Source organism: Podarcis melisellensis (genome assembly GCF_964234715.1).
Source record: "Podarcis melisellensis genome assembly, chromosome: 12".
Classification (NCBI taxonomy): domain Eukaryota; kingdom Metazoa; phylum Chordata; class Lepidosauria; order Squamata; family Lacertidae; genus Podarcis; species Podarcis melisellensis.
The window spans coordinates 10,008,394-10,035,280 of record NC_138544.1 but is presented as its reverse complement, the minus strand read 5'-3'; the positions used below and the strand labels follow the sequence as shown (position 1 = coordinate 10,035,280).

The 26,887-nt window shown below is 41.9% G+C and overlaps 1 protein-coding gene and 1 long non-coding RNA gene across 3 annotated transcripts in view; one reads left to right on the top strand and one right to left on the bottom strand.

Moving 5' to 3' along the window:
• ARPP21 (cAMP regulated phosphoprotein 21) overlaps positions 1-26,887 on the top strand; it is a 237,674-nt gene that overhangs the window by 45,026 nt on the left and 165,761 nt on the right. Inside the window, exon 1 of one of the 2 annotated variants that reach the window (XM_081931049.1) lies at positions 11,581-11,869. The exons of the other annotated variant lie outside the window; for it this stretch is intronic. The gene's annotated coding sequence lies outside the window, so the exon portion shown is untranslated. Of the gene's footprint in view, positions 1-11,580; positions 11,870-26,887 lie in introns of those variants that run through there. 2 annotated transcript variants of the gene reach the window in all.
• Positions 1,644-26,885, bottom strand: LOC309380974. Its single transcript, XR_014173246.1, has 3 exons — positions 26,585-26,885; positions 3,448-3,634; positions 1,644-1,758 (listed from the first exon to the last, which is right to left on the bottom strand). It is a non-coding gene; the product is annotated as an uncharacterized lncRNA (long non-coding RNA).

Here is a 26,887-nt window from a genome sequence, read left to right as displayed (position 1 = left end):
CTGACACAATTTTGTATGCTATTTTTATGAATATACTTTCAGCCTAATGGCCCCCAAAGCGGTAAGTGACAAAAGAAAGGTACAGGAAAAGTACAAGAAAACAATCAGAACAATACAATAGGCAAAGCCATTCACAAAATACCAATCACAAAATACCAACTACCAATTGTGAGCGGCATTCCAGCTTCCACTGCCAGATAACTTTGTTGTTGTTGTTGTTTAGTCGTTTAGTCGTGTCTGACTCTTCGTGACCTCATGGACCAGAGCAGGCCAGGCACTCCTGTCTTCCACTGCCTCCCGCAGTTTGGTCAAACTCATGCTGGTAGCTTCAAGAACACTGTCCAAGCATCTCGTCCTCTGTCGTCCCCTTCTCCTTGTGCCCTCCATCTTTCCCAACATCAGGGTCTTTTCCAGGGAGTCTTCTTTTCTCATGAGGTGGCCAAAGTATTGGAGCCTCAGCTTCATGATCTGTCCTTCCAGTGAGCACTCAGGGCTGATTTCCTTAAGAATGGAGAGGTCTGATCTTCTTGTACTCCCTTAACTCCCTCAAGTCAATCTGATCTCTCGCCTAGGGAGAAGGCCACCATCACAACCCAAAGGAGCTGCTCAAAACATATATTTTTGTGGCCTTTGGCTTCCCCACCCAAATTTGTTATTGTCTCTCTCACCCACAAAAAAATGTTTTTGATCATCTTTGTAGCCCTCACGTTTGGAAATATGTATGGTTGTGTTAGCTTATTAGTTTGCTTGCTTGCTTGTTTTGAAATTAGACTTACTGGGCAATATCCAGTGATGTTTGCCCACTCATAACAGAAATCTTCTTGGACAACTGGACTTCCAATAATAAACATATGAAATAGGCTTGCTCACTGCCTCCATTCCACTTGAATCTGTACCCATTTGCATGCTTTGATGAGGAACGTGATGACTTTACCAGACTGAAAAGGGGTCTTAGATGCCCACACTTTAGATGAAGTAATTTGTTGTACTGGAGCATGGGCAGGCAAACTAAGGCCTGGGGGCCAGATCTGGCCCAATTGCCTTCTAAATCCAGCCCGCGAACGGTCCAGGAATCAGTGTGTTTTTACATGAGTAGAATTCATGCTTTTATTTAAAATGCATCTCTGGGTTATTTGTGGGGCATAGGAATTCATTCATTTCTATTCCCCCCCCCCCAAAAAAAAATATAGTCGTGCCCCCCATAAGGTCTGAGGGACAGTGGACCGGCCCCCTGCTGAAAAAGTTTGCTTTTGTTGTGAGTGCTAGTTCAGCTCATCTACATATATACATATGTACTATGCAGAGAGAATAATCATGTTAGCATATTATAAAATACACAGTTCATTGTGTAGTTATTTGATTACACCTCCCAGATTTAAACCGTCATGTACCAATAATTAGTTTTCATAAGACAATTTAAAGCTTGCCTGGTTTTCTCAACAGCTCTTTCTCCCCCTAGAGACAGTCGACTGTGTTTATTAGTGTTCCCAGACTAAACTCTGGGTTCCCTTTCCTTTCAGAGTTTTTCTTTATTTGCATGAAGGGTCAGGAAATTCAAATGCATTATTAAAAGCCCGCAAAACGAGGAGTGCTGCAGAAACAGTATGAGTAATTTACTGTATACTAGAAGCTTACAGCTAAGGAACTGGGCTGTTGCTTCAAATCAACATGCAAAATTCAGCTCTCGCCGAATCAAATAACTGTGAAGGCTCCTCCCGCCCCCTGTTCAGCCATGGCAGCTGCTGTTGGTGGTCCTTCCTGCAGCAAAAGAGAAAGTCCAGGCAATATTTGTGGAACGTAATAGCTGATAAACTCACCTAACACTTTCCCTCTGTTTCCTTTATTGTCAAAAGTGGGTCCAGAAGTGTAGCCTCGGCTTCCACTCCTGGGAAAAAATTGCTAAGTCATTCCAATTCGGCTGGGATTTGCACCATTTTTTTCCATGTCACTCCTTCTCTATGACATTTCAGCTTTTCTTGCCAAGCTCCCCACCTAGGGTTCTTTTACTTACGCATAGTGGCATCGCCACATAGGTCTGATTTGATGCAGAGTGCTCTGCTGTCATACGTTCCATGCTTGGTTGGGATCATCCATGTAACTAATTCAGGAAGGAGAAATAACCAGCTTCCTATCGAGCAAAGCAGTTCCAACAGACACCAAACAGTGTGGGATGTGAAACACAGATAGCAGTGAGATACAACATTCCTAGAGTGGACATGAGAAGGGATGTTTGCTCCAGCCAGTAGAAAACTTCCTGTTTCCTCCTGGGCTGGGGCAAACTTCCTCTGCATGTGACTAGAGGTGGACGTGACCTTACCTGTCCAGGTGACGAAAGGACCAGGTACACAGCCCTCCTCCTCTCTCTTTGACTCCATTCCTTGCAGAAGCAACAATGCTTCTAGCCAACAGAGCACAAAGGGACTATCTCCTTATGGGATAGATTCCACTTGTATGTACTTCTATAACCAAGTCTACCTTCAGTGATCCATCTGTGAACTGAATGTGTGAGTAAACTTCTTTTATACTTTTTACACAAGATTGTGTCATGTCTATTCTTTTTCAGGGCGAGTAAAGGGGTTTACGGGACGTGGGTAGCACTGTGGGCTTGCCTAGGGCTTGCCGATCAGAAGGTGGGTGGTTCAAATCCCCATGACAGGGTGAGCTGCCATTGTTCGGTCCCAGCTCCTGCCAACCTAGCAGTTCGAAAGCACGTCAAAGTGCAAGTAGATAAATAGGCACCACTCTGGTGGGAAGGTAAACAGCATTTCTTTGCACTGCTCTAGTTGGCCAGAAGTGGCTTAGTCATGCTGGCCACATGACCCGGAAACTGTCTGTGGACAAACGCCGGCTCCCTCGGCCTATAGAGCGAGATGAGCGCACAACCCCAGAGTCGTCCGCAACTGGACCTAATGGTGAGGGGTACCTTTACCTAAAGGGGATTACCGGGAATCCTATATTGAGAAGCTTAAATGAGCTTGCAACAAGCTAACCGCTGTGTATTTAAAAGGGCAATGTTAGAATCTTCTAAGTTATAGAACTTGCTAGTGCAAGTTAGGAAGGATATTATTAAACAATATATCCTCTCCTGCCTCCTTGAACATTCCCAGAAACAGAAATGGAGGGAAAGCATACTTAAAAACAAACAAGCAATGAGGATGAGTGAGGCTTCTTCTTCTTCTTTTCTTTTTTTACATTTCAGGAATAACATCAAAAATGATGCTATTTTTCCTATTAGTTTATTCATGGTGCTATACAGGTAGAGTTTTGTTATCCTCTCCCCCCAGTTCATATTCCATTTTATCTTTCTTCATTTGTTTTCTTTTTCTGCATTGGAAGCAAGTATTTTTTGACGTATAATGGGTTTGGCTACATATTGTTACAATATAATGTTATTTTTTAAAAAATGAAAATAAAAATGAGGGTGGGGAAATTGTACCCAGAACTTACCTTCTGCAAGAGAATATTCACCTTCAGCAGAGAATATTCAGAATGTTCTACCTTCAGCAGAGAATATTCAGAGCAGCACCGATAGAAATTCTCTTAGCTTCGTCTCCATGTGTTTCAGGTGAGTTGAACCATTTGCATTGGCCTTCCCTTCCGCTTTTGGCAGAATTTGATGGATTTACATCCTCACCTAAAACAGATTTGCATCTTCACCTAAAGCAACATGCAATGCAAATACAGAGGTTCCTGCTCAAGTCCTGATAAGCAAGATATTTCAAAGAAAAATGAAGAAGCTCTGATAGGGATTGAGAAATTCCTCGGTTGAGTTCTGCTGCTCCCAACTTTCACCCGAGTTTAAGGGAAGAGGCATTTGGAGGTTCCAGATCAAATTAAACATGTCAGGGATTTTTTTGGGAGGGGGAGTAAAAGCGTTTCAGTGCTGGTGACCTTTCAGAACCTTTAAAATGAATTGCTGGCAAAATCTCTTAACAGACTGTGGCCCAAAACTGAAGATACCGTATTTTTTGCTCTATAAGACTCACTTTTTCCCTCCTAAAAAGTAAGGGGAAATGTGAGTGCGTCTTATGGAGCGAATGCAGGCTGTGCAGCTATCCCAGAAGCCAGAATAGCAGGGGGGATCGCTGCTTTCGCTGCGCAGCGATCCCTCTTGCTGTTCTGGCTTCTGGGATTCAGAATATTGTTTTTCTTGTTTTCCTCCTCCAAAAACTAGGTGCGTCTTGTGGTCTGGTGCGTCTTATAGAGCGAAAAATACAGTAAGTTAATTTAAGGAAATTTGGGGAAGTTTCCTTTCCTTTCCTCCTCCCTACAGCCACTTGCACCCCCTCTGAAAGGTCTGTCTGAAAGATCAAGGGATCCCCTTAAACAATTTAGTTTGGGCATCAGGGTTTTCTTTGTGAGGGTGGAATTGCTCAAAATCAGGGCTGGATTCGAAGTTAAAGAAGTTCACCTAAGCCCCCATTACCATGTTCCATATGGTCTTGGAGAGGCGGGGCACAGCTGGTTGCAGTGGGGGGGGGGGAGTTTGTTTTCCTTGAGTTTCCTTAAGTTACTTTGTCTTAGGGTCCAGGTCATTGATACATAGAAAGGCAACAGATGGAGCAGTTCTGCAGTCATGGAAAGGACCGTCTGTGTTAAACTTCTGCAAAGCTTCCAACTCCTAGAGATTCTATAAGGTAAAATGGAGAGTTGATACTGGCAGTCTAGGTTGAAATGACCATCATATTATGTACAATAATTTCAGTCACCAGAAATTATTGCAACAAGTTGGTTGTTGTTTTTTTGCAATAGCTATCCACTGTGAACAATGTGCGGTTTTTACGAAAGCTTTATAATAAGCATTTGGCGAGCAATTAAAAACTGCCAGCCAAGCATTAAAGGACAGCTTTGAAACTGACAAGATCAAATAAGTATAAAGGAGAGTGCAATCCCTAATTAAAAACAGACAGTGTAAAATTTGTATTTGCCCAGAACGGTACGAGAGAATCATTGTAATCTGTTATGGCGGATGCTACAATAAAGGTGACATTTCCTATCTTAACTTTCCCAGAGAATACTTAGTGTTGCAGAGTGCTCAACGCACAAAGGTGCTATCTCAAATACGGTTATGGTGGCAGTTCATTATTTTGGAATTGAAGGAGAATTGATCTAGGAGCAACTGCTCAGCCCAGAATAAGTAGCTCAAAGCTAATGACATTTATGCTTCAGAGTGCTCAAAGCCCTTGGCATTCAGTATCTCAGTTATCCTTCCAACAGTCCTCTGGTGTAGGCCAGTATTATCAACCTCACATTTGTTTGTTGAGTTAAAATTTATATTCCGCACCTTCCTCCAAATGAGCCCAGGACAGCAGGACAGTTTGAGAAGGGATGGGCACGAGACAGTGTGGTTTGCCTCATGCCACCTTGTGAATGCCTTGCTTAAGCAAACATTCAGCTCAGGACCTCAACTCACATTATTGTCCATTGCACTTCCTGCATCTAGTCATGGCTGGTATGGTTCTGAACAGGGCTGTCTTAAGCATATCCAGCGCCGTGGTGCAAAGCTCCCTCCGGCGCCCCCCCCCCATTTCCCAGAGTTTTTTTAGGGAGGACAGCGCTGCCGGCGGGGCTGGAGGAAGCAGCCAGCGGCTGGAGGGTGGCTCCTCCGGCGGGGAAGAGGTGGAGGTTGGAATCAGCTGGCCACTTCATGCCACGGTGGCCACAGCAGATGGAGGCTCCGGGTGTGGCACTGCTTCAGCACGGCATGGTGGAGGTGGGTATGGGCGGCGAGCTGATGCTGGGAACCTCCGCCTCTTCCCTGGCACCCTCCAGACCTTGGCTCCCTGGCGCCCCGTGCCACCAATCTCTATGGGTAAGACGCCCCTTGTTCTGAATTTCTCAGAGGTTTGATCTTCACTGTGAAAGGTGCCATTTCAGAGGGCAAGCGGTTAAAGCTCCATTTCCTTTCTGTGGCCTAAGCTTAAATTCATCTTTTCAAATCTGTACACAGCCTCGTCTGCTGCTATTTCAGCATGTTTCCTTTAAAGCAAACAAGAAGAGAGAAACCTGAAATGGCTTCTTCACAGCATGTTCGCAGCCATACAGGGATCACATCGTATCCCATGTCATCACCACCAGACCCTCATTGGTCAGGGGCTGCAATGCTTCTGAATATCAGTTGCTGGAAACAGCAGGGGGAAAACAGAGTGTCCTTTTGCTCAGGTCCTGCTTGTGGGTTCCTCACAGGCATCGAGTTGGGCACTGTGAGCGCAGGATATTGAATGAATGAATGAATGAATGAATGAATTTATTAATACGGTCACAGACCAGCGTCAACACGCACAATATCATAGATCATAAAAAAATATCAGAAATACAAGGGACAATATGAATATAACAAAGATTTAAATATAAAAAAATTAAATTAATTATTAGCGTGCCCCCTGTAATTAACATTTAGGGGTTTGGTCATTATGGGATGCCACTTGCTTCCTGCGATTGATTGCAGACACACAGAATTTAGCTACATTTAATGTAGTCTTGGGATTCTTGTCCTCTAGCAGTAGTTTTAAACCATGGTATTCCAATTCTTTCCTGGACTTTTGCACAACAGGTATAATAAAAGTCAAACGTATATCCTCATAAAGACGACAACGTAATAGTACATGCGAAGCAGTTTCAACTTCCAACGAGCCACAAGGGCAGACCCGTGCTGTATATGGTTTACCCTCAAATCTGCCCTGAAGTAAGGCAGAAGGGAGAACGTTAAATCTGGTGAGGTTAAAAGACCCGTCTGTATTTGGGTACCTGAAGACCTGACAGATAATTAGCTGGAGAGAAACCTCTCCCATGGTCCCTTATTGCTGGGTGTTTGATAATTTCGCTCATATGACATCACAGAGTGTTTGTTGTGGGGGAGGAAGGGAAAGGAGAATGTTAGCCGCTTTGAGACTCCTTAAAGGGAGTGAAAGGCGGGATATCAAATCCAAACTCTTCTTCTTCTTCTAATTCTACGGAGCACAGGATATTGAACGCGATAGACCTTTGGCCTGATCCAGTAGGTCCTTAAATTCTAAAGGAATTTGAAGGTGTTCTGAGAAGGCAGATCGTGGAGAAACAGAAGCCTCTTTCTCAGGGAAAGAACGCTTTCTCAGGGCAAGAAATTGGAAAATGGGTTTGGGCACTTCACTAAGCCTTATCCCCACCCTGCCCAAAAAGGCCCGCCCTGCATGCTTGGCTTGGTGGAATGGCGCATGGACCCAGCTCCTTCTTTTCTGTTTCACACACTTTCCCAAAGGACTGCTTTGGGGAGACCAGTACTTGCCACCCATACGTGTTTTCCTAGCAATATACTCAAAAGAAAAGGCCTTACATGGTGCCAGGATTGTAGCATTTCCTTGCCCCAATGGCAGCCAATGGAGCAGAGTGGTAAGGACAAGCTACTGTGATGAGGTCACCCACACTTTCCCCACTAAATGGCACCAGACAACGTACAAAGGCATGGATTTACAGTGCCCACCTTTCTCCCTGTGTTGTTGGGTAGTTTCAGCCTGACATTCCAGGCATATTTGATAGGCTACATGTGGATTGGTTGTACACTGTTATGGTAACTTTCAGGGCCAGCCCTACTGTTGGGCAAAATGAGGTGACCACTTCAGGCAGCAAATGCTGGGGGGGGGGTGATGACAGCCCTCTAGCTGTTCCTTCTAAGTCACCCCCTCCCAACCATTCCCCTTTCAAGTGAAAAATATGTGTATTCCATGCCTCCTCCCTGGCCCACCCCCCTAAACAAACCATGCTATCTGAGATTCAGTAGATCTCACCACCATTGTTAAAGTAACATGGGAATCCTTTGTATTTGGAAGTTGCCATATGTCCTCTTTTCCCAGGACACGTCCTCTGTTTTGAAATGAGAGTCATCATAGCGATCCATAGTTAAAAGCAGAAGTCGGCAAATGTGTCCTCTTTTTTGCTCTTCAAAATATGGCAACAGAGAGGAGTCTGCCCTTTATCTCAGGCAGAAAAATATGTTGGGCGAGCCCTGGTAGCTTCTGACAGAAAGGGAAGGACAATAGAGCACACAGATAACCCTTAACATCCACAGAGTTTCTGTGCTGAATCAAGAGTCACATCAGAACTTAGGCAAGGAGAACAGTATCATCACTTCCTGGGGCAAAAGAGTTAATGAAATATAGGCATACATGCAGATTTGGGCTGAATGTTCTGCTGTACAGAGGATGAGCAATTATTAGTCCTAAGCTGTTAATTTGTAGCCTTTGGTTAGCATGTTGTGCACCTGCAAAATGTCTCAGCCAAAATGCATTTAAAAAGCACCTTTCCATAACTGCATAATGCTTGAGGTGTAGAAGAGAAAGAAGAAAGAGACCTGAACAAACTGTTCTTTATGAAGAGGAGCTAACAATCATTGATCAAACAGTTCAAGCCACCTGTTGTAGCTTTGTTCTTTACAAGTTCACAAGAAAACTGAACAATCCTTACTTTTAATATTTCCCTTTGGTTCAATAGTTTTGCTCCTCAATTCCCCACCTCCATTTGACATTCCAAGATCACATTATTGAGACCTCGCATGGGCTGGTTTGTTTTCTCAGCAGGTCCATTTAATGACTTGTCATTCATCAGGAAATCCTTTCAAATAGCATGATTGATCCTAGCTTGCCTTGATTAAATTATTAATTTTTTCCCCTTACCCCAGAAGAATTGGGTTAAGATGTTTTTGAAAGGATGGTATTTTCCTATCTTTATCTTACTTAGTTCAGCTAAGGACAGATTGGTAGTTTTGCTAAAGGTCAGGTATTGTTACTTGGTTTGGGGAAAAAAATGTGTAGCCCTGTTGCAGGAGATGGTAGATACAAGTCATTTCCAAGAGTGTGATCTTTGGAAGAGGAAAGAGAAGGTGGGTGATTGGAATCAGGCATCCAACAGTGACCAAAACTATGTATACTACCCTAGATGCTGTATAAAATATAGGGATCTGGCTACAGGAAATATACAAGTTTGCAACTTTTTGCAAAGTGAGTCAGAGCCAAAGGAATGCATGTGTAACAAGAACCACACAAAAACCAGGGCTGTTAATTGGCAATTTGCCTTTTTCAATGTGCAGACTACAACTGAGTAGTCTTTTGAATCAACTGGATTTTTAAATGTTGTATATTTATTGTATAAATTGGAATCTATCTCTGGAAAGGACTTTGATTCTGACACCCTTGTCAAGATAAATCTAAGTCAGGGAGCCACTGTTGTGATGAAGGCTGAAGTAGGATCCTAGAGTCATGGTACCTAGCAACAAGATCTGTGAATTATTCCCAAAATGTGGCATGCCAAAGTTAGGAAGATGCAAATAATCTTACTTCAGTACCTAAACATGCTTATTGAACCCAATGGTCTTGACTCAACTTTGGCTAACTTAGGGTACTGGTCTGCTTATTTTCTGTTTCCTCTCAGGAACTAACATGTACTTTGGAACATCTTTTTGGAAACAGAAAGGTACAACCAATACAGTATGAATTTGTCAAGGAAAATTAATTGATTATGAAACGTTGGAGAGTAGAACAAGGAACTGAAAAGCACATGTCTTATGAGCCAGAAGTAGCTCGCCATTCTTTTAAGTGTAATGCTTGTTCACTCTTTGCATTGAATGCAGGCGCAAGCTGTTGTCTACATATGTACAAGTGTTTGTGTGAAAGGGTGTATGTTTGTTGTGTTGCACATCTCAACTGTTGTGTAATAATAATAATAATAATAATAATAATAATAATAATAATAATTTATTATTTATACCCCACCCATCTGGCTGGGCCTCCCCAGCCACTCTGGGCGGCTTCCATAAAAACCAAAAATACAGTAAAATATCACACGTTAAAAACTTCCCTGAACAGGGATGCCTTAAGATGTCTTCTGAATGTCAGGTAGTTGTTTATCGCTTTGACATCTGCTGGAAGGGCGTTCCACAGGGCGGGCGCCACTACCGAGAAGGCCCTCTGCCTGGTTCCCGGTAGCTTCACTTCTCGCAATGAGGGAACCGCCAGAAGGCCCTCAGCGCTGGACCTCAGCGTCCGGGCAGAATGATGGGGGTGGAGACGCTCCTTCAGGTATACTGGACCGAGGCCGTTTAGGGCTTTAAAGGTCAGCACCAACACTTTGAATTGTGCTCGGAAACATACTGGGAGCCAATGTAGGTCTTTCAAGACTGGTGTTATATGGTCTCGGCGGCCGCTCCCAGCCACTAGTCTAGCTGCCGCATTCTGGATTAGTTGTAGCTTCCGAGTCACCTTCAAAGGTAGCCCCACGTAGAGTGCATTGCAGTAGTCCAAGCGGGAGATAACCAGAGCATGCACCACTCTGGTGAGACAGTCCGCAGGCAGATAGGGTCTCAGCCTACGTACCAGATGGAGCTGGTAAACAGCTGTCCTGGACACAGATTTGACCTGTGCCTCCATGGACAGCTGTGAGTCCAAAATGACTCCCAGGCTGCGCATCTGGTCCTTCAGGGGCACAGTTACCCCATTCAGGACCAGGGAATCCTCCACACCTGCCCGCCTCCTGTCCCCCAGAAACAGTACTTCTGTCTTGTCAGGATTCAACCTCAATCTGTTAGCTGCCATCCATCCTCCAACCGCCTCCAGACACTCACACAGGACCTTCACTGCCCTCACTGGTTCTGATTTAAAAGAGAGGTAGAGCTGGGTATCATCCGCATACTGATGAACACCCAGCCCAAACCTCCTGATGATCTCTCCCAGCGGCTGCATGTAAATGTTAAAAAGCATGGGGGAGAGGACAGATCCCTGAGGCACCCCACAAGTGAGAGCCCAGGGGTCTGAACACTCATCCCCCCCCCCACCACTTTCTGAACACGGCCCAGGAGGAAGGAGCGGAACCACTGTAGGACAGTGCCCCCAGCTCCCAGCCCCTCAAGACTGTCCAGAAGGATGTTATGGTCGATGGTATCAAACGCCGCTGAGAGATCCAGCAGAACTAGGAAACAGCTCTCACCTTTGTCCCTAGCCTGCCGGAGATCATCAACCAGTGCGACCAAGGCAGTTTCAGTCCCATGATGAGGCCTGAATCCCGACTGGAAGGGATCCAAATGGTCCGCTTCTTCCAGGCGTGCCTGGAGTTGTTCGGCAACCGCTCGCTCTATCACCTTGCCCAAGAATGGAAGATTTGAGACTGGGCGATAGTTGGCCATTGTGGCCGTATCTAAAGATGGTTTTCTAAGAAGCGGTTTAATAACCGCCTCTTTCAGTGGGTCTGGGAAGGCTCCCTCACTCCTTATGTACATACCTACATAAACTATACACCTGTTGAATGCTACATGTGGGCAATTGTACAAGTGTACAGCTCAACTATGTGTATATAGGTACACAGATTGTACTCTTGTTGAACATAACAGGTAAACACCCCTTCTTATGCACAAAGTTTTAATTTTCCTTTCCCCAATACCTACATGTGTGCAAATAATGTATTCATTTGTAAATCCCTCATCCTTCTCTCTTTTCTTTCCACCCACCTCTTTTCTTTCTGGATCTCTTAAGCAGGCCAGCAGTAGCATCTGTTAGCATTAAGATATAATACAGCAGTTTTCTTAGTCTAAGGCCCTGTAGCGTATTTGTTAGTAGCAAGGAGACAGGATTTTCCGTCTGCATGATCTATAATGCTCTTCTCTTAATTTAAGATGAAAGGACTATTTTTGGACACCACCAATGACTCAGAATATAGAAGAAGCAATTGTGTAACAGATGCATAACTGAAACCAAGCATTTGCAAACAGTAAGACATGCATCTTGTTTAGCTTGCCGAACACCTTGAATAAAATGAGCAGAGATTCTGTTCAGCTGGTAGAAGATTTCTCCATTAGCTCCTCTGAAATCAATTCAGATTGTGTACTTGCGCAACTTTTCTTTTGAAGGTAAGTGGTATGTATGACTTTTATCAGGAAAAGAGTTACTGCAATGTGATGTGTAGCCTGCATGATTTCCAGAGAGGTGAGTTTTTCTTGGAGCTGCATGAGCATGTGATGTTGTTGGCTTAATCTACAGCCCAAACAACACCAGCACCTCTGCACTGAACACTCAGTCACTGTGGCAGATTAGCCACATTGGCAAAATTATTTGTATTATTTGCCACTTTCTGATTATAGTATACTGACATATTTACCAGCCCCTCCAGGTTGAGAATCCATTTTTCAATGTATTGGGGACAGTTTTATTGTGCATTTTCATTTTGGAGTGTGTCTTTTTGCACTTGTTAATTGATCTCCTAGTTTTATGTATTGGTAGAAGAAAGCCTGCATTGCTAGAACAGCTATGAAGCCTACTGGCAATTTCAAAATGGCACATCTGGCCAAGTTAACCTGAAGGTCTGAAACCATTTATTTGGGAGGAATCCCCTTTGAATTCAATGTGACTTATTTCTGAGTAGACATGATGCCACAGTTAGTCATTTGCCACAAAGCTAATGCAACTAGCTTGTATGTGTGCACATGCAAATCTGGTACATATGTTTTACCTCTTTGATGCACAGGTTCAGAATTTTCAGTTTGATAAACATCAAGCTTTCTAGAAAACCTGCCTCCTTGCAATATTCACTGCATTGTTCTATTTTACAATACTGTTGATTTCCACCGCCACTCCCCATTCCTTATTGTTTTATTCTTTTAACCATCTTCGAGTCTTAGGACAAAGGCAGGATATAAGGTGTTTTAAAATAAAGAAATAAACAAGATAAAATAATGAATACTTATCAGTTGATAAATAAAATATATTTAGATTTTGATAGGGAACACATCAAAATTTGAATGCCTGCAATAGATGTAATGGGTTTCAATCCTGATAAGAGATAAGCATTCTTGTTTGGATGTCCTGATGATCTCAGATCAGTTGTTCAGCCTGTTCTAGATCGAGTTGCACTCCCCCTGAAGCAAATGTTTCTGCAATTTGGGAGTTCTCCTAGACTCAATTCTACACCCAGATGCACAGTTAAAAGCATATGTTTCATCACCTCTATCTTGTACACCAATTGTGCCCTTCTCAGAAGAAATGAAACCTGGTCCCAGCAATTCATGCTTTTACTACCTCCAGGGTAAATAGCTGCAATGTCCTTTATGTGTGGCTGGCCTTGAAGACAGTAATGAAGCTGCTATTTGTCCCAGAATGTGGTTGATGGTAGTTATCCACTTGGATCATATTATACCCATGTTTAGCAAGTTTTCCTGGCTAGGCTTCTGCCAGTCGAAATTAACATCTAAGAATCCGTGTAATAGGGTTTATTCCCTTTATCTATACAATCTCATGGGTTTCTGCAAAGAAATCATAATATTAATGCCAATGTTTTTAGTCATCCTTTGAGGATTAAGTTTTCTGCAGCAATTTTCTTTTTCCCCAGGTACTCTGCAAACAATCTATGTCCTTCTAAATGTGTTTGTAGGAAGGGGGTTATTGGTTTTCTTGTTTTTGTTTTCTTTTAAAAATATATTTTGGGTTCTCCTCATTTTGTATTTTTATGTTGTGAACCACTCTGTGATCTTCAGATAAAGGGTGATATACCGAACATCGGAAATTGCTTGCAAAAATGTGTATATAAGGCAAAAAAAATGCACTAGAATGCCGATGAATTTCATAAGGACTTTCAAATGATGTGGAAAAGAAGAAACTGGCATTTGCCCATCACTGGCTGTGAGCCTAATACACAATACTCCCCCCCCCCTCAAACAAACTGGTTCCAGCAACAAAACAGGGCAGGTTTCCTTAGAACAGCTTTTCCCCTTACATTTTTCTTCTTACCCAGATCACCCCATTATTCATTTTCTTCATTACATGTTCCCACAGATCTCAATTATTACTGAACGAAGGCACATTTGGGGACATACCTAAGAGGACAAATACTTTGTTCTAAACAGCTTCCATAGCACAGTGTAAATAATGCAATCTGATGAAATTTTATTGAAGACTATGCAAGATGCGTAGTGAAGTTTGCAATTCTGCATGCACAGATCTGTGTTTCTAGATGCTCATATAAGCAGCCCTTCCCCCAAATACAACTCTGGCGAGCCACCAGAGCTCCTGTAGCAAAACATCCCATGCCATATTTAGTTTCTCTTACTCTGTGCTTGACGGCTGGTCTCTGTTGTGGGTAGGTGACCAGGTGCAGAAGCTGATGGGACTTCTTCATCTTTAAGAGTTATGTAGTAAAAGGTGGTTTATATGATCTGAGGAGAAGCCAGAGTATGGAACCTTGGAACATATTTTCATGCTTGGTGGGAACGCAAAATTGTTTATATGTTTTGGACCAGGATCTTCTATATCACATCCAAAATGGTTAAAACAGCCTCTCTCGCCCAACCCAGCCTTAGCCCTGCTTTCACTAAACCCAGATTCCAACCCTACTATCCAGCAGAAAGATTCGATTCCCCCCCCCTCTATTTCTACTGGTACCCACATGTCTAGTGATAGCATCTCACTGGAAATCCCAGGCGGAGCTACCGCTTGAGATCTGCTTCCATAATATTTGGGATATAGCTAGTTCAGAATGACTAACTGGGCTTAGAAGAGTTGCAGATTGGTTTATAAAGGAAAATACCTTGATGAAACCTGGTCTCCCCTCTTTTCATACGTAAGGGGGGGGGGAGAATAAAGCTCTCCCACTGGCCCCACATCCCTGTCAGTGGAGAATCTATATGGACTGCTAATGTTTTAAGACCATGTAAAATGACACCATAAACTTAATGCTATGTTCCTTTCTCTGTGGAGACTGCATTGTATAATAAAAATTATAAAATTGGGGGGTGGGGTGGGAAGAGTTATGTAGAAGAGGGATTTTCAGCAAGTGTAGTTGTGTGACAAAATTGAAATTTTCTCATTGGCTCAGTTATCAAAGGTGCATGAGCCAAATCCACTTTTCCCAGTTACGATGTAAACTTCATGCAACTTGAGTGCAAACAAGTTCTAGTTTCAGACTTTTTGAAGAGGCTTTGCGCAATGCGAATTTGAGATTTCAGGGTTTCCTGAAGTATCTTAATCTGTCTCCCTTCTCTTCTCTACTACTACTAATCAATATCTTTTATATGTCTTTCAAATTCCAGCTTTCTGACTGACTTGGAGGTATCTTAACCATTGCAGAGTGCTTATGAACTCCCTATTTGGGCGAGTTCGTACTTCTGCAAATGTTCTGTTTCCAGACTTTTATAGAAATCAATGTCTGCAAGACATCAGCTTTCCTGGAAGCTGAAAACATTGTAGCTGTTTTTGCAGTGCAGTCTGAATCCCCCATCTTGATGGATAAGTGCAAATATTCTCCATGTCAGATTTTTCTAGTAATGCTGCACCAAATTTTAGGGCTTATCGAGACGTGGATTTTGACACCTTTAGTATTCATGCAGTAGGCTAGCTCTGCCTGGGAAATTAGGATGTTCTGCCAGCTCTGATGTGTGCCACAGCATTGTAAATGTGATTGAGTTCCTAAGGCAGAGTAAAACATGGGACAGGTGGCATTCTCTAACATATAAATCTGTTTAACTGCCTAACCACAACGGCTTTGTTCTGCCTCCACCGTTGAAGAACTGAATACCAGTTGTTAGAAACCACAGGAGGTGAGAGTGTTGTTGTGCACAGGAGGCAAAATTGGTTGGGTTTCATGCATCCCAGAGGCATCTGGTTGGCTACTGTGAGAACAGGATTCTGAACCAGAGGGACCAAGTGGCCTGATCCAGCAGGATATTCTTATGCTCTTGTTTTGCACAGCAATGCACAGCAAAATGCCGTATTTTTCGCTCTATAACACGCACCCGACCATAACACGCACATAGTTTTTAGAGGAGGAAAACAAGAAAAAAAAATATTCTAAACGAAACAGTGGATGTATGATTTTTGTGGTTCATGCTGTGGCCACAGACATGTGATCTGACGGTGAGTTTGGGGTAGCCCAATGCAAAAATCCTGAGGATCCATGTGGATCCATGCTTTGTAACCACGTTTTTGCAGCCCCAGGCAACAGTGAGTGTGTGATTTTTTTGGTGCAAGCTGTAGCCATGGACATGCTATGTGATCTGATGGTGAATTTGGGGTGACCCAGTGCAAAAATCCTGAGGATCCATGTGGATCCGTGCTTTGTAACCAGGCTCTCTGTCCCTCTCTTCTCCCCATTCAGCGGCTCTTCTCCCGCTTTGCTGTTTCAAAGTGAGCAAAGCGAGCCACGGAGGAGGGAAGGAAGGGGAACCATGGATCCTCTGCTCATGACTGCATCAGATCCCTCCGCCATCCGTAGGCATTCACTCCATAACACGCACAGACATTTCCCCTTACTTTCTAGGAGGAAAAAAAGTGTGTGTTATGGAGCAAAAAATACGGTACTTCTGGGCATCTCCCTGGATCAGTTTTATACTTTTAGTAGCTTGTTATTTTGACTGTTGTAAAGGTAAAGGGACCCCTGACCATTAGGTCCAGTCGTGACCGACTCTGGGGTAGCGGCACTCTTCTCGCTTTATTGGCTGAGGGAGCCGGCGTACAGCTTCTGGGTCATGTGACCAGCATGACTAAGCCGCTTCTGGCGAACCACAGCAGCGCACGGAAATGCCGTTTACCTTCCCACCGGAGCGGTACCTGTTTATCTACTTGCACTTTGATGTGCTTTCAAACTGCTAGGTTGGCAGGAGCAGGGACCGAGCAACGGGAGCTCACGCCATTGCGGGGATTCGAACCGCTGACCTTACGATTGGCAAGTCCTAGGCTCTGTGGTTTAACCCACAGCGCCACCCGCGCCCCTTTGACTGTTGAGGTCAGTGCAAATGAGAGCCTTGTATAATACAATGACTGCTGTATCCAATATGGCATGTGAAGGGTTTTTACATGGTCCCTAAGTGCAACCTTTGCTTTTCTCCCTATCCAAGTGAATGACAACCATTCTTAACTAAAAGGAAACTGCCAGGCAAAATTAAACGTGTTAAGAATAGGCATTATTGCTTTGTGCGCTACTAATTTAGAGAAATTTCCATTTCTCCTGGGAAGCCATTTGATATATATTTGTTTTCAATTAAATTTGCATATATACTGCTTTAAAGAGATTTGATATATCTCTGTGTTTGGTGATTTTCCTGAGGAGAAACGTACCCACTCCTTTATTTAATTTACAACTCTGCGAGGGGCTCAGATTGTGGGCACATTACGAAGAGGTATTAATGTAGGCTAAATCATCACGAGCTTTTGTGCGTCAGAAAGCTAAAATCCTTATATCTGGGGTAGTGGAGAGAGCGAGAAAGAAAGAGAATGTTATGAGTGAGATGCAAAACCTTATAATTAAAGAAGCATGTAAATAATAATGGAAGTCATTAGTGCTATTCAGTTTGAAAGAATGTTACAAATGTAATTGGAGCATTAAAACGAAAATCCATTATGACAAAACATTCATGATACAAGAGAGTGAAAATGTGTGACTTTTATTTTGATAAATGTCAGTTCTCCCCATCTCTAAGGCACCACTAGTGAAAAGTAAAACAAAATTTAATTTAATTTAAAAATGCCCTAAACAGTTTCATTTTATGTTTTTAATACTTTTTGTTGCATGCTACTTGGGAATTTCATTGATACACTTGAAAGAGTTTGGCACTTGTGAACCTAAGATGACTTGTGGATCCAGAAAGTTTAAGATTTATTGAATGGAAGAGCAGATATGAAAAGTTTGCACACAGAGGAGATATTGTTTTATGGCTCTGTGATTCAATGGCATAGTGCAACATGCGGCGAGGCAGTCTTAGCTTTATTAAATCTCCTGTCTCTTTTAGTTGTGCCTCCTTGGATGCTTGCTTCCTTCTTTAAAAAACAAGAAATAAAAAGGAAGGGTGGCAGAAGAGGAAGAAAATGATTTAGCAATTATGGAGGAAATTATATGATGCTAAAATTACACCGTGTTCAGCTATTTGAATGGAGGGACTTGCGCCTTGAAAGGGCTGTAATTTTAGGGTGTGAAAAAATGTAGATTACAAAACAAAGGGAAAATTTAAATATGTCTAATGGAGAAGGCAAAGTTGGGGGGGAAGCAGCAGCTGGAGGAAATTTTGAGGCAATTAGGGGTAAAGGAAATGTGTTATTGTTGAGGGCACTGAGTGATAAATAAGGCTGCTTGACAATCAGGTTTGAGGGCCCAATGGCAGCAGAAGCTAAATATCCCTCCTTCGGTGAACTGTGTTGTTCTTTCATGCCAATGTCCTTTGGTGCTAAGCAGATGAAAATTTAAGATTAGCAACAGTTCACTCTTGATGGAAACTCCTTTATAACAGATGAGCATGAATATGAGTCTCATGCCAAACTTCATGAGCAAAAAAGTATGAACTGACAGACAGATACCGATCAAGTCCATCTTTGTGTTGAACTCTTTGGAATGAGGGTAGCAGCAGAAGTCAGGCATTTGGAATGTCCTCTATGGCTACAGAATGACTAGGACAGCTTAATTTGCTTGTTAGAGAAATGGGAAACATTCTGGGAAGAATGGAAAATATTATACAACCCTAGAAAACCGAGGAATATCTGCAACAGTAATTATCTACGGCTGGTTGACCCATGCTTACACATCATCTGATCTCTCTATATTCAGTTTCTAGATACTTGGTAGCCAATGCTGTGAAGTAACCAGGTTTGAAAAGTTTTGTGCTCAAATCAATGGAAGGTGGATATCTGTGATGACCCTTTCACACATTCGATATATTGTGGTTAACAATATTAAGTGATGACTATGCAAGTGTGAAGTAACAGTTTGAACCAGATTTATAGGGCTCAGGAAAGCAATTCAGGTCACAAGGCAGGCAGGATCACCTATGTACTAGCACGTCCATAAATCAGCACGTATAATCCAGACCAGAATTTGTCAGCCTTGCAAAGTACATTTTCTGTTGGGTGATCCCAGAAGAATAGTCAAATAGCTCTGTACGTTTCAAGTAACCAAACCAAGCCAGATGCTCCAAAGCCCTAGGGACATCAGACAGTCGAAACTAGTTAAATGATTTACTGTGTATCAGCTATATAGTAACTTATCTTAAGTTTTTAAAAAAGAGGAAAGTCCTATCTTTGTAGGCAGGAATTCAAAGGAAGCCATTTATTTGGGTTCCAAGAAGAGCTGAGAGACAAATGCAGGATGCAATGGGTGGCATCTAGAAGAATCCTGATGAAGGTGAAAAGTGGAAAAATAAAGGCAAGATAAAAACAGCACTTGGGAGCAAGCAAGAATAAAAGGCAACATATGTTCAAATTGTTTATGGGCCATATCCCCAAATGTCCACAAACAGCTTCAGAACTGAAGGAGAGACAAGTTCAAATCTCTTCTTCTCAAGAAAATAAATAAAAGGCAAATGAACAAAACTCTATGGGAAGAACATGGAGCTCACAAAAAAATAAAAATTAAGCAAAGAGAAATGGAAGTGAGCTCTTCCGTGGAGTACAGTCTCTTTTTCATCTTCTTTGACACTCTAAAGTTTCTGAAATTTTATTGGTCCTTTTCTCTCACCCCACTAAAAATTTGGTTCTCTGTTGGTCACGGGACAGACTTGCGCAGAAACAGTTTTGTGTTGTTTTAGGGACAGACAGGAAGAGTCATGAAAGTCGCTGGCGCTGCTAGCCACCTAGAGAAACAAACCTTGTACTTTCTTCACACAAGTGCATTGTCTAAACTCATCTAAGGCCTTGTCAGCCAGCAAGAAAAACATTTCTGCCCCTCAAGACTGGCGTTCAGGAGTATTTCCATCATGAGCCAAAGTCTCTTGACCAAAGTTTTTTTCCGTTCCATTCTGGGGTGATCATCTTCAACATCCACACAGACGTATCCTCAACCCAATTTTGCTGATTGGGTTCTTATAGCACAATCTTAACTACTTACTGAACTCATAAGTAACTTCATAAGTGACTTCAACTGGCCTTAATTCCAGGTAACAAAGGTTTAATGATGCAGCCCTAATTTCCCTGGAGACAGAAGATGGCTTTTTGTATGACAAAGCACAGAAGCCTGAGAAACTCATGTTTCCTCTCACCACACCTCCATATCTTACTCAAAGCTGAGAAATATGCATATCTTCCCTGGGAAGGTTCATGTTCTCACCCTACATCCTGACTACATATGGAGAAGAAATTCAGAGAATCCACTTTCCAAAGTGGAAGCACATAATCTCCCCAAGAGTGGCAGCGCATCATCGTGTCCCATCACCCCCTGGGGATTCGTACAGTACATAATAGGATCCTCACTTTCCAGCTAATATCAAGAAGAAGAAGAAACACATCTTATACAATTAGAAACATGAAGATTTTAAGGGTTGTTAAAGGATTGTTCCCTTAAAATTTGTGCAGCGATGGAACAGACCAAACCCTCCTAGGAACATTTATGAAAGGTTCAGAAGACATCTTAAGTCTGTTTCACCCATGCATAGCCCAGTTACACATTTATATCTCCCAGCTTCAGGCAAATTATGAAACTATGATGTGGGGAAGCATCACAACCAGAGAAGGCTACAAAGCAAGGAAGCAAATACATACTTATCATGTCATAAATTGCAATGACATTTTAATGACATTTTCAAGTTGGCAAGTTGCTGAGCTGAGTCATGGAAAGGTGGTAATACTACAAGAAACCAGGGGGTTTCCCTCATCCCACTTCTGCAGAATAGTATCACCTAAGATTATCACTGAGTTAAGGACAAATATTTGGGTCCAAATCCCCAAATCTAGTTTCTCAGCATCCGTATCAGTAACAGGAACACAGGGAACTGTTAGCTGCGAACACTTTTCTTGCACGATGCATAAATATCCCATTCTTATGGTGTCTTATAAATTGATGGTTTCAGAAAACCTAAGTACAGTTTTCATTCCAATACTTTACAGTTCTTTGGACAGAATTCAACACCCCTTTGCAACAATAGTTAATAATACCTTGAGGAACAAACAAGAATGTTACTTTTCTAGGACCAGGGCAGAAAATAATACACTTGGGTTTTTTTCATATCAGTTCTCATTCATAGACTGGTTTTATCCAGAGTCACAGTGATGACCACTATTTGAACTGCTTTGTGTTCTGCTAAGCAAACAAACCAGAAGCCTTTTTGTTTTCTAGGACTAAGAGGGTAATGTTTAATATAATGCTCAATATTAATTTTTATTTATTTATTAAAGCAAATTATTGTTAGAGGTTCCTTGTTGATTTAAGATTAATCATATTGGTCTCTGGTGTGATATACTGTTGAGCAGTTTTTTTTTCTTAAAAAATGTTTAGGGGTACTCTCGTTTTCCTACTCATATTGAAATACTGCCCCTCAATGAGGCCAAACTTAGATTCACAAAATGTTTAGGGGTATGCGTACCCCTGCATTCCCCCCCCAAAAGCACTGCTATTGAGCCATTATAAGGCAATTCTATGGTAGCAATGTTATATTTGTAAGCTTTTTTACCTAATAGTTTGTCTTTTAGCTAATATTATTTTACTCCAATTAACATTAAAGTATTTGTTTCTTAACTGCCTTGATCTTCCTTACAAAAATAATTCAGAAAGTATGACACAGGTATTTCAAGTGCTCTCTTTTTATTGTTTTTTTTAAAAAAAGATGTGACTAATGTAACAGACTTCAACCTCAATAATTTATCTGTAGCTTGGAAAAATGTTTTTTCTGGAAGTATGAATCATCCCCCCCCCCCATATGTGGCAAAACATTTCATGGGCAAGTGTCAAATTCAAGATAATGTTTATTGGAAATGGGGGAATAAAATGTTTTCTGGCAAATGACCTGTGGCCAATGTAACATGTGATTATTCCTTGATAGACACCCACAAATAAATGCCTCTATGACATTTTACTATGCATTCACGAGGTGCAGATCACCATCAACCTTGTGGGACGTTGTAATGGCCACAGGAACTTACACGTAGCTGTGGCAACACCCTAACAATCTGGTTTTTTCAACCTACATGTATCATTTGCAGGCATGACAGATGTTACTGCAGTCTCCTTTTAAAAAAAGAAAGAAGAGGATTCCATACTAATAAATACCATCTCACAACACCTGGCTAGCAAATTTTATTTTCCATTTCCCAATCTCAAACTTAACAATAACAAAGTTGCAATTTGACACCAGCTCTTCAATGGCTGTTTCTTCTTCCACACTTTATTACAGCACAATCACATTTCCCATAGTCCTAAAAAGAGGTTTAAATGACATGTGCTACGTAAGTTGGGCCATTGTGCTGTTTCTTTGATCACAATAATTGTAGGGTATAAAGCACATTTCAGTTAATATCTCACCACATTTTCATAATGCTAAGAACCCCAAAGAAGCAAATAAAATTAAAACATACAATTTTCTTTTCATTTGTTGAAGGAGGGAAAATACCCCCCCCCCCATGTAACACACTCATGTTTTGCTTTCCTAAGCTTATTTGATTTTGTTCCAATGCAAAATTTATTGTCATTTCACCAAATGGGAAAGCAAAACGATACATACAATAAACAGTCATTAACCCATTATGTATTTTCTTGAAGAAATCTTTAACTGAACTTTAGAAGAAGAAGAAACTTAAGAGAGATTCAGAGTCATCTTGCATAGCACACTGTGGGGCTGGATCAAGACACAGCAAAAAAAGTGTTTCGGGAAAATGCGTTGTAAACCTGAAAGTGGGAAATCACATTGGCAAAAGACAGAACTCCACAGCGCCATCTGGTGCCACAGCGTTTTAACGCATATAAAACGCTTTTTCTTTACTAAGGTAGCTGAGTCCTGGGTTGTTCTATTCATCTGTAAAGTGACATTTCGAAACTTTGAGAAATTATCTTTAAAATGATATAGAACATGTTAACTATATATGAAAATGAAAAATGAGACTGTAGGTTGACATTTTCATGGAATTACCATATATACTATATGTATAGTGTTCAAAGAGCTTTGCATACATTATTTTGGTCAGTTCTTACAATTGTAAAGTAATCCTTACAGTCCTTTAGAGAAGATAATTATTAATTGTCACTATAATGTAGCTATGGTATCGATGCTGCAAGACAGTGCTTTTACCTAAATCTAGCTAGTGAAATAATGGATGGGACAAGATTTTAATTATATTTTTTTAAATTGCATTTTGGCCTTCAAGTTGACTACATAGCATTTGACAACATCAGTCCCTCATTAATGTTAGACTTCTCTGCTTTGCATGCCATCCTCCATTAGAATAGCTTCATGTGTGCGTTTATGTATGCTTTTGAGCATAAAAATAACCAGCAGAAAAAGAGTTACACAGCTCCTTGCACCCACTACTGTTCTGCTAAAAATTGCAGGTACTGGATTCATTAAATGCATTTTTGTGTAATGTGTAGTTTGCCTCCAAATTTTCCTAATGGTGATGTTTTATTACAGAGCAATAATAATAATAATAATAAGTTTGTAAACTTTTATTGATTACTTAAAAATTAGGGCAACAGAGTGCAATCAGTTTGAGCAATCAATCACTGAAAGTGTGAATGGCAATTAGACTTGCCCTGTGAAGTCATAATTGAAGTGGACCATAACAAAAGACAACCTAGCAGTTTGAAAGCACGTCAAAGTACAAGTAGATAAATAGGTACCACTCTGGTGGGAAGGTAAACGGCGTTTCCGTGCGCTGCTCTGGTTCGCCATAAGTGGCTTAGTCATGCTGGCCACATGACCCGGAAGCTGTACGCCGGCTCCCCTGGCCAATAAAGCGAGATGAGCGCCGCAACCCCAGAGTCGGCCACGACTGGACCTAATGGTCAGGGGTCCCTTTACCTTTATAACAAAAGGTACAGAAGCATTCCTCATAGGTGCCCACCCAGATTCTGATTAAAGGCCTTCTTTGGCAGTCTGTTCCACTGTTCCTTGTACCATCAGGACGATCTTCTAATTGTTTAGTATACATTTTCTATACATATAATTTTGAACCGATTCATTCATTCATCCTCATGCACAACAGAAAACAAATCTGCTCATTGACCTAAGTCTTTGAATATGACTGTGTTATCAGCCATGTTCATAAACCATGCGCCTCCTCCCCCCCATTCAATTCCTTCTGCCTTTTCTCATAGGACCTGGTATCCAAGTATCTCACCATCTTTGTCACTCTCCTTTTGACATATTCCAAGTTGTCAGCTGTGGTGCCCAGAACTGGACGCATTACTCCAGGTAACATTTGGCCAAAGCAGAATAGATTAGTACCATTACTTCTTGTTATATGGATGCTATTATTCCTCTACATTGTTGCTGCAGTCAAGAATTGCATTAGCCCTTTCAGCAACTGTTCTGCAGTGCTGACTCAACTTTACCTTATAGTCTATTGAAACCCCTAGATCTTTTCCCACATCTACTGCTGATTCTTCCTACCTAAATGCAGATCTTTAATTTATCTCTTTTTAATTCATGCTATTAGTTTTTGACCCAGTTCTGCATTCTGTCCAAACCATCTTGAACCTTGTTCCTATATTCCAAGACAGGGGTTCCCAAACTGTGGTCCACAGATCAGTTGCGGTCCATTAATTTCATTCAGGTGGTCCACAGTGTGTATGTGGATTTGTCTTTGAATATGAGAGATGGCATGTCCAGCACATTAAATATTCACTGCTTCTTTTATTTCTTATGTTGCATTTTATTGCACTGCAATTTTAATTCTGTAGAATACAATAAAATAGATAAGAAATAAAATAAGCAATGAAAGTGCATTTAAAATCATTGCTACAATTGCTACAACAGGCAAAAAAATCACTACATGGTCCAAGACCCTAAGCAATTTTCAAGTGATCTGTTGCAGGGGGAGTTTGGGAACCACTGTTCTAAGATATTGGATACCCCAATCCAGTTTGGTGTCCTCTGCACAGTCCAGCTCAGTCCTGCTCTTTCACACCCAACCACCTTTTCCTGCTGCTGCTTCCCATAAGAACACAAAAGATCCAGTATGGAGAAAGAAAAGGCAGTGGTGTTATCAGGGCAAGACTTTGAGGGTGGAGGTCCAGATCCCCACTCAGCAGAACTTTTTATTATAATCATTTATTATTTTATATACCACTTATACGCCAAAATGGCTTCTAAGTTGTTTGCAACAATAACATAAATCCATAACTAAACGACACAGTAACAACACATCCTTAAGTAAAATATACAATAAAACAATTAAAAAGCATATGAATTATAACTGTTGAAAAACAGTTAAAACCATCAAATCACAAGTTCAATGGAATGCTTGTCTAAAAACCTATGCGTCTTCCGGAGCAGGTGGAATGCCAATACGGATTGAAAGGTAAATGGACCCCTAACCGTTAGGTCCAGTCGCAGGTGACTCTGGGGTTGTGGCGCTCATCTCACTTTATTGGCCGAGGGAGCCAGCATACAGCTTCTGGGTCATGTGGCCAGCATGACTAAGCCGCTTCTGGCGAACCAGAGCAGCACACGGAAACGCCATTTACCTTCCTGCCGAAGCGGTACCTATTTATCTACTTGCACTTTGACATGCTTTCGAACTGCTAGGTTGGCAGGAGCAGGGACTGAGCAACGGAAGCTCACCCCGTCGTGGGGATTCGAACCACCAACCTTCTGATCAGCAAGCCCTAGGCTCTGTGGTTTAGACCACAGCGCCACCCGCGTCCCACTGATGTGGCCTCTCTTATTTCAGCAGGGTGTCAGCAGAGAAAAAGGCCAGCTCCGTGTCACCACAAGCTTCATCAGGCTGTGGCAAAACTAACCAGGTTCCATTAGCCGATTGTCGTGCCCTTACTGGACATGGAAAAAGACTACTTGTTTTGGATAACCTAGTCCAAGGTTATTTAAGGCTTTGCATGCAAGTAGCCAAACCTTTAAATTGTCTCGTGGTGAAGAAGCAGCCATTGCAGATGCCTTAGGCAGGTGCCCAAAATAAGCAAGCATTTTAAAAGAAGTGAAAATATAGTCCAAAGAGCTCTCCAGTGATACCATGAAGTCCATAGTCTAAAATTATCTAACTAGGGAGAGTAGGTAGCAGGTGGAGAATGATACCCTTTAACTGGGAAATTATGTTATGTGAATATCTTTTCCCACGGGGGGGGGGGATGATGTTTGTAGCCCCAGAGGCAGGAGCGGGTAGCAGGCTGAGGAAGGCTACTTACAACATAAGCAAGGATTGTTTATGGTCACTTCTTTGTTGCCGTTTACCCACAGGAACAAGCCTCCTCAGGAGGTACATTAGTTAGTATAGGCCACTTTTAGTGTAGTTGGCTGAAAGCCTCCAATCACTTGAGGTCTACACAGTTTGCTAATCCACACTCGGTTGGGGGTCATTCTTGTACAAGACTGTTTGAAAGGCAGGTGTTGACTTCCAAGAACCCCACAGGGAGATTCCAATGATTTTTTTTTAAAAAAAAAAGCTTCATAAAGGATGTAATTGCCGCCTCCTTCTGCATTTATGTAGTTCCTTATTGGTTTGTGGTCTCCTGCATTTTTCTTAGCTTTGAAAAGCTGTGATCCTTCTGGAAACACACAATTGCAATATACAAATGTTTACATGTACAGCACACACACACACACACACATTCTCTTACATTTTACCTATTTATTTTTAGCACACTTAAGAGCTATCAGAAACATACCTTTCCTTCTGATTCATCTGGGCAGAAGGTGAAAACATTTCCTTACCTTAGTGTATGCAATATGCCTGTTTCCTCTTTCTCGTTGCTGCGATGGGTTTAATAACTGCAGCTAGTGGTATTAAACGTTTCTGCCTCCTTTCCGATTATTCTAGTGGGGTGTGTTGGTGTGACAAAGCACTCAGTAAAACATGCCGTTTTCCCAGCAGCTGGCTCTCTGGGACTGCTGGAAATGATCTATAGCAATTAGATCTGGGGCTGCAACAGCTATAATTTTGTTACATATTAATATCCACCTAGCAAAAAAGAGGTGAATGCCCCCTTCCTCAGCTGGGCAGAGAACGAGCGCTCT